General features: G+C 60.9%; 1 long non-coding RNA gene across 1 annotated transcript; it reads left to right on the top strand.

The window, feature by feature from the left end:
• Window positions 1-7,949: 7,949 nt before the first annotated feature.
• LOC144380412 (uncharacterized) lies at window positions 7,950-8,728 on the top strand. Its single transcript, XR_013444541.1, has 2 exons — window positions 7,950-8,185; window positions 8,378-8,728. It is a non-coding gene; the product is annotated as an uncharacterized LOC144380412 (long non-coding RNA).
• The last annotated feature ends 4,253 nt before the right edge of the window (window positions 8,729-12,981 follow it).

Genomic DNA, 12,981 nt, shown 5'->3' with positions numbered 1-12,981 from the left:
TGCTAGGCACTGTCTCCAGACCTGGGCCTGGGAAGTGTCTTTAAAGCAGAATATAGACGATCAGATTAAAGGAATGGATGGGAGTCAAGAAAATGTCCTTGGAATGAGGGCAAGAAAACAAAACAGAAAACCAAACGAAAGGAAGTTAATCTTGAGAGGACAGCTTAGGAGGGGTTTGAGAGCAAAGCGTGAAATCCTGAACAGTCTCCGCCAGAAAGAAAAGCAAACATTCTCCCCTGGCACCAACCATGATGAAGATGCCCCAGCATACTAGGTTTACTTCTGGATGGGTCCTTGGAAACATCTAGAGGCCAGAGAAAGAAAACTAAAATGATAACAAAGCTCGTTGGGCCAAGCACCGTGGAAGGAGAGATCTATCTGGGTTCCCGTCCTGGCTCTCTACCACCTGGATTTAACTTCTGGGAACCTGTCTGGGGGTTGTGACCTCTACGTTTCCCCAGGGTGGCAGCTAAATCAAGTGACAGAAACCCCAGGTCAAAGTGATCTCAGCAAAGAAAAGGAATTTATTGGCACACACAACTGAAATATCCTGGGGCAGGGCTGGCTTCAGGTTCAGTGGGATCCAGGGGCTCAAACAATGAAGACTCTGTCACCCGGCCCTTCTCTGCCTTTACTGGCTCCATTCTCAGGCAGCCAGCCAGCCCAGGCTTATAACCTATCTTTTTGGTAACGCCAGCAGAGAGTGCGATTCTCTTTTCCACTAGAAACAGCAAGTTCTGAAACTGTCTCTCTGGGACACACTCAGGTCACATACCAGCCTCTGAACCAATCAGTGTGGCCAGAGCGGGGTGAGGGGACAGGTTCAAATGCCCCGTTCATCCCACTTCGGCAGCCGGGAGATGGAGTCAGACGCCTCCTACAAAGCACCTGGCAGCTGAGAGTCAGAGAGGAATGGCTTCCCCAAACACAGCGTGGGTTCTGGATCTAGAAGGGGAGCAAACGTTGGACAGGCAAAGCTAAAACTGTCTACCACAGTGGTTCTGGGGAGCTGCCAAAGAAGCCATAAACACCCAAACCTCCCAATCAATCAAAAACTGCCTTTTCCTCGTATCCAGTCTTGAGGATTAAAATCCCAATCACTTGCAGCCTTGTCAAGGAAATTGTCAGAAAGTCTGAGCTGAAAAGGCCCTTTGAAATCATCTCTCCCCACACCAGGGCGCGGAGAGGGGAACAGGCCTGCCTAAGCCTGTAGGGCTCAATCAGCCGCAAAACAGACTAGAAAAGACCTACAAAAATTCAGCCAAGCCTTCTTTCACTTCCGCCCGCAGCTGCTCTGGGAATGGCGCATCAAGGACTAAGCAAAAGCCTGGAGAATGTCACCAGAAATGGGGACAGGTCTGGCCAGCCTACTGTGATTGCTCAGTGAGGAATGTCTTTAGGGGGAAAAAAATCCTCTTGGGAGTGAAGGAGACTAGGCTGCATAAAGGGCCGGGATGTCTGAGGCCCTCAGGCCCAGATCGCAGATGGACGGTGTGGCTCAAGAGCAGAGGTGGTGGCAGGACCCTTTTCCATGACAGGCTGATTTGGGCTGCGGAAGGACCCCTCCAGGACATCACAGTACAGGCAGCAATGGAAAAAAAGTTGGCCGAAGGAACTGCAAGAAACCACACACCTTCTTTCTTTTTGGTTTTAAGTAAGCTCAAGGCCCAGCGTGGGGCTCGAACTCACGACCCCGAGATCAAGAGTCCCACGCTCTACCGACGGAGCCAGCCAGGCGCCCCCCACACACCTTCTTTCTGATACCAACAGCCAGGTGTCTTATCAGCACTGCCTCCAAAGGTCTACCACTCTGACCGGCTCCCCACAATGTGATCTGTTTCCCCCGGCTCCCCAAGAAGGTCCCGTATCCCCTTCATGTTTTCACCCAAAGGGAAAATACGGCCCCCCAACCTGGCTTCCCTTTGATCTTTCCTTCCCTGCCAACCTCCAGGCCTGGCGGTAACCATTGCTCAGAAACTGCGGGACGCCCTTGGTAAGTTCCCCTGGATAACACAGCCATGTCAGGGAGGAAAGTTTTCCGAGGGACGTGTCGCAATGCCCTTTATTATAGGCTGCCTTTTTCTCTCGTCTTTTCTTATAGGAAGGACTCAAGTGGGAACACCAAATGGCTTCAGACCCTAAGGACTCTGAAAGGATTATCATGATTACTTAAGCAAGGGTTTTCTGAAACTCCCAGCCAAGCGGGAGACAGAAGGAAACTTCTAAAGTTATACCCTTTCAGCGATTGGTTAGATAAGTATGGGGCCTGAGCAAACAGACAAACCGTGAACATTTCTTCCATTAACTCTTTCAAGGTCTCGAAAACACACGCTGGAAGCCTTTTTATGTCCCATGGGGCCCTGGTACTCTAGAATTTACCAAGACAAGCCTTCATTCCTTAAATAAAAGTTCATGAACCCATCAATCTTGTTTCCACCTGCTTTTACTCATCCCGGGTCCCCCAGAATAGTCAGGCCATCTCTTATTTCCAGATAAAAAGTAGCCTTAGGGAGAAAAGCCCCCATTTCTTTGTCGGGTGGGGTGGGGTGATTCAGCAGGGAGTTCTCTGTTGGGTCCCAGGAGCACCCCACTTTGCCTTGCCCCCTTCTGGGCTGCTGCAGGACTAGGCAAAGACTGCCCCAGAGGCCTCACACGGGGTGCTCATGAGAGACATCCCACCTGCCAGTCACCCTGGCAGCAGAAGCAGATGGAAGGCTTGGCCTGCTGGCCGTTTGCGCACAGCCTCCCAAGATTCCTCACCTGCGTCTGAGGAGCGCCTGAGAGGTAGCCTCAAGCCACATACATCATCAGGAGCTTTTGCTAGAAAAAAAGAAAATGCAGGCGACGAATGTCCCCAGCTCTGCAGGCAGGGGTGAGGACCAGCAGGACTGAGGTGAGGGTGGCGGTTGGCCTTTGCCCAGGCAATGATGTCACAGAGCGAGGCGCCCCAATGTCAGAGCATAAAATCAGGGACTCTCTGCTTTCAATTTCCCTCGAATTTGCAAAAAGAAAACGGAAAAAAAAAAAAAAAACCCAGAAAACAAAGAGTGAGCCCTATCTGTGTAAACCTGAGGGTTCAGAGTCCTGAGTCCAGGCCTGCCCATGGCTGGGGTGGGGGGGGAACCCTGGCTGCTTCACGGGATGGGTTTTATGTCAGCGAGGGCAGACGGAACGCTTGCAGCTTGCGCATATGAAGAGAAATGGATTAAAAAAAAAAAAATAGGTGTTTTTCAATTCTGGTAACCCCTACACTGCAGGAATGCACCAGGACAGGAAGGAGCTGTAAGTGTCCCAGAAACTGGCAAACCCTGTGGGCCTTGCCAGTTCCCGACCCGGGAAATTGGGGCGGGGGGAGGCGCGGGAGTTTCATCAACCCCTGTTCAGGCTTCCTGGGAATGGGCCCAGCCAAAGCCAGCCCACGGTCTGGGCCTCCCCAGACCCCGCTGCGCCGAGGCCTCCCTTCTACCCTGCCAGAGCCGCCAGGGACCTCGAGTTCCACCGCCTGGAGCCCCCAGAACCCACCCCCGCCCCCGCGCCATTTCCAGGCCTACGGGCGAGGGGGGGGTCAATGTCGTTCAAGTAATTTCTCTGCGAACACAAGATGGCAGCCTTAAATAAATGCAACCCTGCGCAGCTTTTAATCTTACACATCATTAAATTCCTAATTTACACATTATGTTTTCGTGGGCCAACCCATAACTCATTAGTGTTGAACTCACGAGGTATAAAGACCAACGCACGACGGGCGCCGGGGCGCCGTCACCTGCCTGGGTTAACAGTGCCCGCCGCGGGGGCAGGGAGGAAGGCGCGACAGGGCCGCCGGGGCGCCCACCGGGCCGGAGCTGGGGCGCGGGCGAGCCCTGGGTGCCAGGCCCCGCGCCGCAGGCCGCGCTCGAAACTCTGCCGCCGAGAAGGTGCCCGGGCCGGCTCCCCGCCCCCTCTCCTGGGCCTCGTGAGCGCGCACACACACGCACACGCTCACACGCTCACACTCGCACACTCGCACACCCGGGTGGCCGCCCGGGGCTCCGAGCGGCGCAGGCCTCCTTGGCAGACATCTTCCTGTGGGAGGATTTCAAACGAGCCGTGAAAGCCAGAAACTACACGGGTTACAAACTCCGGAATCCCTGGCCGGCCCGGGCCCCCTTCCCGCCTCCGACGCGGGCCCCCTCGGCTCGGCGCGGGGCCAGGAACCCACCACAGGGCAAAGCGCGCCCGCCGACGGCGCGGCGAGATCCGGGGGGCGCAGGGACTGCCCCAAGTTCGGTCTCCCTCCCGACCCGGGGACCGGCGGCCCAGTGCCGCGCAGCCCAGTTCGGCCTCGCCCGACTGGGGTGGCCCAGGGCGACCCGAAGCCGGGGATGGGGTGGCGGGCTGGCCGCCGCTCTCCGGGGAACGACGTCACCGGGGCGCAGCTGACTGCCCCAGGCCCCCCGCCGGCCGAGGCGCACCACGACGCGGAGGGAGGCCGGGGCCTGGAAGGGCCTGGGGGCCAAAGGAAACGGCCTTCGCGCTCGGGCGAGGCCCCAGGCGGGAGCGCCGAGGCCGGCTGTCCGGGCGGCGAGGGCTAGGAGCGGCCTCGCCCCGCGCGGAGCCGGCCAGGCTCTCGAGGTGCTCGGCGGCCTCCCAGCCAAAAGCCAGCTCCGCGCCGCGGCGGAGTGGGAGGGAGGAGGCCGGGCGCGCGCCCCGCCCTCGCCGCCCGCGGTCACAGGGGCAATTACACTCCTCGCTGCAGACGGTTACCAGCTCGCCCGCGCATCCCTCCTCCCCCCTCCTCTCCCCTCTCCTCCCCTCCCCTCCTCCGCGGAACTGCTGGCTCCATCTTAGCCAGCGCGCCCGGGAAGCCCGGCCGAGGCCAACTGCCTCTGGGGACCTCCCGAGGCTTCTCCCGCGCGGCGCGCCCCCGAGGTGGCCCGGGCGAGCCCTCCACACCCCGCAACGCGTCCCGCGAGCTCCACAGCCCCGGAAGCGGCTGTTGCGGTCCCCAAGGGGCGACAGGAGCTTTCTCCACGCGCTGCAAGACCGCTGCAGCCCCGCTTTGCCCCGCAATCCTGCCCCGGGCCAGTGCAGCCACCCTAACCCCAACCCCAAATCCCAAGCTCGCCTCCGTTTTCCAGGCCTCTCCCGGGTCCAGCCGGTGTGCTTTCCAACTGCCGAGTGGACGCCTAGACCACTTGCCTGAAACCTCCGAGGCCTTTGCGTTACCAGGCATCCTCTGCTGCACGCAAACCGCGCCCCCCCCCCCCCCGCTGTGGTTTTATACTAGTCCCGAAGGTGTGTTTGAAGCTGTGCATGAAAACTCAGGTTTTGGATTAAGGGCTTCATTTCCAACCAACTGTGATTTGAGGCAAATTTCTTAACCTCAGTTTCCTTATCTGCAAAATGGGAGAAATGATGCCCATATAAATGCGTGGCTGTGAGGTTTAAAGAAGATAGATGTATATGGAAACCGCTTGGCACAAAATCCTGGTGGCTAGCATTATTATTACCATATGGCCAGAACCGTGGCGGCACTGAAAGCGAGGTGGCCTCCTTCCGACCAGGAGTGAACCCCTGGGGAGTCCAGGGCCACATCTCACAAATCGAGGTGAGCGCAAGCCACCAGCTAGGCCTGAAGGGAGGACAGAGGAGTCGGGGGGCAGCCAAGGGAGCGAATCACTCAGCCTTCCGCCTTTGCAAATGAATAGGGCTCTGTCTACAGCTTCCGCCGTTCCAGCGCCAGGTCTGCGACGCCTAAGGCTTAAACCTGGCGCGGCGGTAAATTTAGCCTGAAGGCAGCGCCTCCTAAGGGGCGGGGATGTCTCCTTGGAGGAAGGAAAGCGAACTGGGTAAGAAAATGGAGTTGCCTCTAGGAAGAGGAATCGGGGAGAGCAACCATTCACGGCCGCTGGGAGTCCACTGGCAAAAAGAAATCGGACGCAAAAAAAAAAAAAAAAAAAAAGGCTCCCCAGAAATTGGGCCACCGTGGGAGCCGCGAGACAGACTTCCCATCTGGGAAGGGCTGCCTACGGGTAATTGGGTTTGCTCGAGTTGCCTCTATAATTAATAAGTGATTTGACTTGGAGATTGGAAATAGTCGTTGAAAGGAAGCCGCGGGCGTAGGGGTGCGAGGCCCGCGAGCCTCCCTCCGAAATCCAATGACCGCGGAGGAGGACGGTTTAAGGAACACGAGGAATGTGATAATATTGGCATCTAACCTTCTAGTGTTTGAGTAATTCGTTGCTTAGCTACTTTGGATAGGCCATTATTTTGCAAACTGGAAACATTTGCAAGTGGTGATATTTTGCTCCTGCCTGACGCAGGGGCTGCAAACCTACCCCGGCTCTGCTGAACTCTTCGAAATATATATGCATAAATTGTTCCTAATGAGACCATCTGTTTTTTATGGCCCCTCTGGAAGCAGGAGGAACCCGAAGACTGCTCTGTCTTGCAGAAATCTGTGGCCAGGCAGGCCCGGGAAATAAAATAGGGAAGATTAGAACGGTGTACGTGATTTAACAATATGCAGACAGGGGGTTCGGTGGTCGAAATGTATGCTCAGGTTCCCAGGGGTGCAGAGCACATAGGGTGACTCTGGGCTGCGTGGAGCCTGGGGCTTCCAGCCAGCGGGCCTCCTAGAAGGCCCAAGGACTGTGCGGATTTTCAAAGCACACACGGACCTCGCTTTTGCATGTCTGGAACCTCACCAGAGTCACCACGCGAAACCGTAAACCTGCCGCCGCTCTGGGGGGCCCAGGACACGTACCCAGGGGTGGGTGCCACCACCACCCCCACCCCCGCCCCGGCGTCGCACACTAACCAGGGCCTTCCCCTCCTCCCCTGCGGAGGTGAAAGGAGCCTAGCCTGGGGCACCGAGCCTGAGAACGCGCCTCACTCCACCCCCCTGCCCCGGGCCAAGGCGAGGCGCTCACCCTAGGCCTGTCCCAGAGGCTGAGCTTTCTGCCCGACGCGCGTCTGGCAGGCCCAGCGGCGCGACCTGAGCCTGCAGCAAGGGTGGCAGGGCAAACACTTTTCACATTACCCGGTGGCTGTTAATTGGGCAGTGCAAAAGCCGCCGAGCCTACCCCTTTGTGGCGGGGGGGAGGGGGGTCAAGAGTGGGCAGTGGGGGCTGCTTAATAATAGAGGGGCTGCCCTGGGGAGCCTCAGATATCGGTAACCCCCATGATTAATTCATAACTCTCCACTGCGCCTGGCACCGTCTCGGGTCTTTAATCGGTTCTGAATGTCAGCGAGGCTTCCCCGACAGGCTGAGCGCAGCCTTTTGAATGTGTTGAAAGTCGCTGCGCGCACACCAGGAGACAAAGTTGCCATCTGCTCCGGGGACCACGGCAACTGGGCGCTGGGAGGGGCCTTCCCGCGGCTCCGGCTGCCCCGGGCGGCCTCCTCCTCCCGGCTGGCCCCAATCCTGCCCCGGAGCCAACACTGGCCCCCCGCAACATCCCCGCCCCGCCCCCCCTCCCGCCCAGGGCGCACGCCTGGTGGAAACTCCGGCTCGCCGCGAAGTAGAGCGCTGCGCTGGGGCGCGCAGGGAACCCCGCCGTCACCCAGTCCCAGGCCTATGCTAATGAGATTATGAACCAGTGCTGTTTGTGTGCGCGGACGCGAGGGGGTGGGCAGATAAAGTGTGGAGACGGGGGTGAGTTAGGGGAGAAGGGGAAGCCCTGGGAGAACAAAGCTCCGGGCCATCGGCCTCCAAAGAGTCGCCGAAGTGACCGCCACAGGCTCGTGCACGGGCGGAAGCGGGGGGAGGGAGAGAGGCCGGGCCTAAAGCGCCCTAGCGGGTTTGGAGAACTAGGAGAGGGCACGGGGGGGGGGGGGGGAGTCGGAACCCGAAGCTAAATGTTTGGCCCTTGGGCTAGTTTTTAAGGAAATGGATCTCAGGAAGGGGAGGAGGCACATCGCGCGGCGGAGAGGTAGGCGGGAGAAGCCCTGGCCCCCTCACCCCCCCCACACCCCAACCCCCAGCCGGCAGAGGGTGTGCGGTGACCGACCTCCCCGCTCCGGACCAGAAGGGGGACGGAGCCGTCTGGCCGCCGCGGGCCTGTGCTTCCGCACTCCCCAGCTCTGCGCGTCGCCTGTCCCCGAGCCCCTCGCCTCCCAACTGCAGTTCCACACTCCCGCGAGCGCTGGGGCTGCGGAATCGTTTGAGGGAGTTGGAACTGCATCAGATGAGCACGCCGGGAGGTGAGACCGGGTAGGAAATAGTCGGAACTTTGAGTTGTGCGCCGTCGCCTCTTCCCCGCCCCCCCCACAACACACACACATAATTTCCCCTCCCCCTTTCCAGCCGCCACCTCCCCCACCCTCTCGATTCTTCAAGGTTTGCAGCCCAGTCTTGTCATATGGTTTTGTTTCTGTGCTGCTGCTTTTTTTCAGACACGAAAATTGGACACGTGGAGAATTAGCCCGGCTGGAGAAGCGCTGGGTGCAGACCCAGACAATGGTTTCCAGCAGCCAAGCTAAAGGCGGCACCTTCCCACTTCAGCCCCAGTGGCAGCAGCCTCGGCGCCCGGCGGGAACACCCGGTCGTTGCCCACCCCTCCCTCAGAGCCTAGGAAAGGTCCAGCGTGGGTTGCCCCTTCCCGAGACACACACCCTTGGGTGCCCCTCGACCAGCATGCTGGCTCTGACGTCATTGTCCCTGGGGTCTTTGGGGACTTACAAATAAAGGGCCTATTTTCCCCTGGGAAGGTGTTGCCACCCCAAATATTCATGTTTAAAGACCCAGCCAGGCTCCAGGCTCTCTGTCCTTTGGCGATTCTGCCCTTCCGAGGCTGCTTGGAGCTGCACTCCCCCTCCCCCCCATCGGATGAGACGGTCTCCAGGTGGCTGGGCCCCGAGAGCAGCTTCCTTTGGCCATTGTCTTCTCCAGAGGCCCCATCCTCTACTGCAGCCCCAACCTTGGCCCCCAGCTTCTGTGAGCCACCCCACCCCCACTCCGCTCCACTGGCAGCAACCACAGCCCCCAGCCCCAGGCAGCTCCACTCGCTGAGCGGCCTGTGCACCTCGCCGGGGCACACACACCCTGCACGGGAGCTCTCTGCCTCCCCGCGCCGCTTTCCTCTTACAGGCTCCTGTCAGAGCCGCTGGGGCCGTGGCAAGCTCGCATGCGGCTCCCTATGCAGCCCTGGCTCTCCCCGCAGCGCCGGCCGCAAGCTGTGAATCGGCCTTCTCGTACCTTCCTGCAAAGGTCAAGCCATCTCCTCTCGCCTGGCCAGGGTTCACTTCTGGCCTGCGGAGCTGGCACACTACAGCTTGGTTATGGGGATGGGGTGGGTATCCATGCAGGGGAGAAGTCACCCCCCAAGCCAGAGGGCACGGACCAGGGGATGTGAGATTCAGAAAGGGAAACACTGCAGACAAACCCCAGAAAGCCATTCGGGATTTGCAGCCGGAGACTGAAGAAAAGGAGAGAAACCCAGGCCGTGGCTGTTGGGCCTTGGCTCCTGAAGGGTAGGCCTTTCTCCCCCAGGGGCTGCCCTAGGGGAAGGCCGGGAGAAGGGGCCCAAGTGTGTGCACTGTGTCCCGTGCAGGTCCGAGGGCCCGAGCACCTCCTCGCTTGCGTGCAGGAGTCCGAAGCGAACAAACAGGCTTGGGCTTAAAATTCAGAGGCGCGGGGAGATCAAGTCAGCTGCCCCCCCCCCACCCGGAGAGACCCCAGAGAGGCCTTCCTTTCACCCCAGCTCCAGAGAGGCTACTGAGTTCTGCAAGCACGCCAGAAGACTACATCTCAACGTGGAGAAAAATGAGAGGAAACACCATTAAACTTGCTTCCTCTAAAGACCACTACCCCCAGTTTTCGCTGAACTGTACCTAAAAAGTCAGGAGAGAGAACTCGTTAACTTTTGTTTGGTTTAACATTGCCAGCTTCAAGTCAACCGTGGGCCCCCCGAAGGTTTTGTAAAATATTTAATCTAGCTCAGACAATTTCCTGCAGTCCCTAACCGGACCACCCCACTTAGTGAAAAGCTGCCAGAAAGCAGGCTTGACTTCGGGCTGGTAACCACAGGCCTTCCAGCGGCCTGGCCGGCTGGTACCCTGCCCTCAGGACTCAGACAAGGCCCCGCACAGAATCCAGAGAGACTGGGATCTGGGTCACCCGGGAGGTCCAAAGCGGTAAGGAAGCAGCCCAGGAAATGAAGTTAAAGACGCTGGCTTTCCTCCCTAAGCTGGTGGCGTCTGTGTGACCGGCGGGCCATTGCCCTCCCTCAAGTCTGTGAAATGGGCCTGCGGATGTCTCACCTTTGCTGGGGTGCTGGGCATTCTGAACAGCAGCACTATCGGAGGGGGTGACCCAATGTGTGCGCCCCAGCGCCCTCTACTCCCAGCCGTTCCCCGTTTTCCTCCAAAGCATCTCACTAGGGAACCTAGCCAGCGGGAGAGGGATCCTTCGACTGCGCTGAGCCTCAGCCCCTTCCAAACGTGAGGCTCACGGGGAGAACTCCTGCTCTGCCCAGTTTCCATTCCCGCTTCCAGAATAACGAGCCGAAAACATGTGTACTGTAAATAAAGCCTGTCTAAATAAAGCACTCGGGTAAAGGCTGCCGAGAAAACACTCGGCATCGCTCTGTGCTCAGAGCGTGAGTCAGCTTCCCAGCTCCCAGGGAACAATGGGGACCTTGCCAAGGGTCCCTTTCTGTCAATCCCCGAAGGCCCCCAAGCCCGTGTAGGTGGCGGAGACGCCGGCCCATGGGGACCTTCGGCCTGGGGATTCGGGAGGGGGAGGGGAGCTCCCGACGGCGCGAGGTTGGGGTCCAGCCCCAGCGTTCGCGCCGCCAGGAATCCGTCTACCCGCAGCTGCCGCGGAGGGGTCGAGGGTTAAGCAAACACGCGGCAGAAGAGCCAGCCTGGGGTGCAGTGGGGCTGCAGACATCGGGGAGAAAGCGACGCTGGGGGCGCTCGCTACGGAGCCTCCCGGAGGGAAGGCGCCCCCTCCTCATTCCCAAGCCAGGCCCTCGCCCACTCGGCTGGCCGCCTCTCTCTTCCGCAGCCTCCCAAGCCTCGGCGGAAGCGAACGCAGCCGCTGCCGAAGTCACCCCACTCCTTCTGCAGTCCCCACAGGCCCCTACGCGTACGCCAGCCGCCCCACACACGTGTGCTGGGGACTCGAGGAGGCCCGGCTCGCGGTGCGCGCGCCAAGGCCCAGTGAAACTGTGTCCCTTTGAGGGAGGGCCACGCTGGGACCCGTGGCGGCCTCCGCGCTCGGTCTTCGGTCCTCCGGGCTTCCGCGCGGAGCTGCGCAAACCTCCCCCCCCCCGCCAGTAGGGTTCCGACTGGGGCGGTGGCCTCTGCTCCGGCGTGGGCCGGTGGTTTCCCCAGGCCCGGTGACCTTGAGGGTCAGCGATCCACCCCGCAGGCCCGCAGTTTCCGGAGTCGCGCGGCCAGCCCTTCCTCCCCGCCTCTCCGGCCAAGGCCGCCCAGCCTCGTCGCGCGCAGCCGGCCGGCTCCCGACCCGGGGCGGGGGCGCGGGGGGTGAAAGCACCGAGGGCCTCACCCACGGCCTGCGGACACGCGCCCCGCCGGGCCGCCGTTGGCGCTCCAGCAGCCTGAAATTGGCAAATCGTCCCTGGGCAAGGTTGGAGGCGAGGCTCTGGGCAGAAGGCGAGGAAAACAAGTGAAACGGGAGGGGCCGGGTGGGGTGACGGCTCATAAATCACCCAGCCCCACCCTCGGGCCTCACCGCAGAGGCGCCCCAGCCCCGCGGGGGATGGAGGGTCACTCGGCCACTCCTGGCCGACCTCTGAGCTCTCCCAGAGCCAGCGCCCCACCCTGAGCTCAGGCCGCGCTAGGACCAGCTCCCGGCCGGGATCGTAAACCACCCGCCCGATTCGGCGGGAAGCCGCCCTTGGACGCAGCGCGCATCCGCCCAAGGGGAAGTTTATTTATAGCTTGTAAACGTAAAGGAAACCAGACCGCGCTGGCTCGCCGCGCTCCGGCTCCTACGCTCCCCACCTGCCCACCAGGGAGGGCGCGGCGGGAGGCGAAGGGGGTGCCTTAGTTCTCTCCCAGCCCCCCAGCCCCGCTCCGCTCCGGGGAGAACAGGGTAGGAGCCTAAGAGGCTGGCAAGCCTTAAATTCCTCTCGGGGTGCCTATCAGTGCCGTGAAAGCCAGGGAGGGCGGAGGAGAGGGCCCAGGCACCGGCGTGGTGAGGGTAGGGGCGGCCGAGCTGTCCCAGTTGGCAAGCTCCAGCCGGCAGACCCGGCAGTGCGGCGCGGGATTCCGGGCCAGGGGAAGTCCTGGAGAGCCCGGGATGGGGGCGCTCCGGGAGCCTCTCCTTGGAAGGCGGGATGCTTCCCCTGTTTCTCCCGAGCACGTGTCCTCAGCAGAGCCGGCAAGCGCTGCGCGCCTGGGGCTGCGATCAGCGGGTGACAGCGGCTGCGAGCGCCCCTCCCCAATACCCACACCTCCGTCGCAGCTTCTCCTGGGGAGCTCGAGGCTCTGGGGTGCGCTCGGGGCAGGCCCGGGGAGACGGAGAAAAGGAAAAGTGCCGGGGAGGAGATTAGGGAAAGAAGACATTAAAAAGCCCAGCCCTGAATAGACGAGCAGCCCCCGCCAACGCCTCCCACCCCGGCCCCAGCGGCCTCTCCCAGTCCCGGCGGAGAGCACCCACCCCGGGCCTCGGCCCGGGGCGCGGGGGGGGGCGGAGAATTCGTGTGTGTGTGTGTGTGTGTGTGTGTGTGTGTGTGCGCGCGCGCGCGTGTGTCTGTCTGTGTGTGCGTGCGCGCGCGCGCGCGCCGGGCGGGCAGTTGCGAAACGGGCTCTTGGCTGCAGCGCGGCATAATGGAGGTGGCTGGAACAATGCGCGCTTTGTGCGCGCGGGGAGTTGTTTTCCACCCGCCTCGCCCCCCTCGCTCGGGCCGTATGGCACTTTAATCCCCGCCACGGCTCGGCACAAATGCACTTGTGTCCTGCAGGTCACTGGGGGCCGTGCGGCTGGAACCGACCCCCTCCATCGGCGGACCCCACCGCCGGCTGCCCCA

This window comes from Halichoerus grypus, chromosome X (genome assembly GCF_964656455.1).
Source record: "Halichoerus grypus chromosome X, mHalGry1.hap1.1, whole genome shotgun sequence".
Classification (NCBI taxonomy): domain Eukaryota; kingdom Metazoa; phylum Chordata; class Mammalia; order Carnivora; family Phocidae; genus Halichoerus; species Halichoerus grypus.
This window is presented reverse-complemented; position numbering and strand designations above follow the sequence as displayed.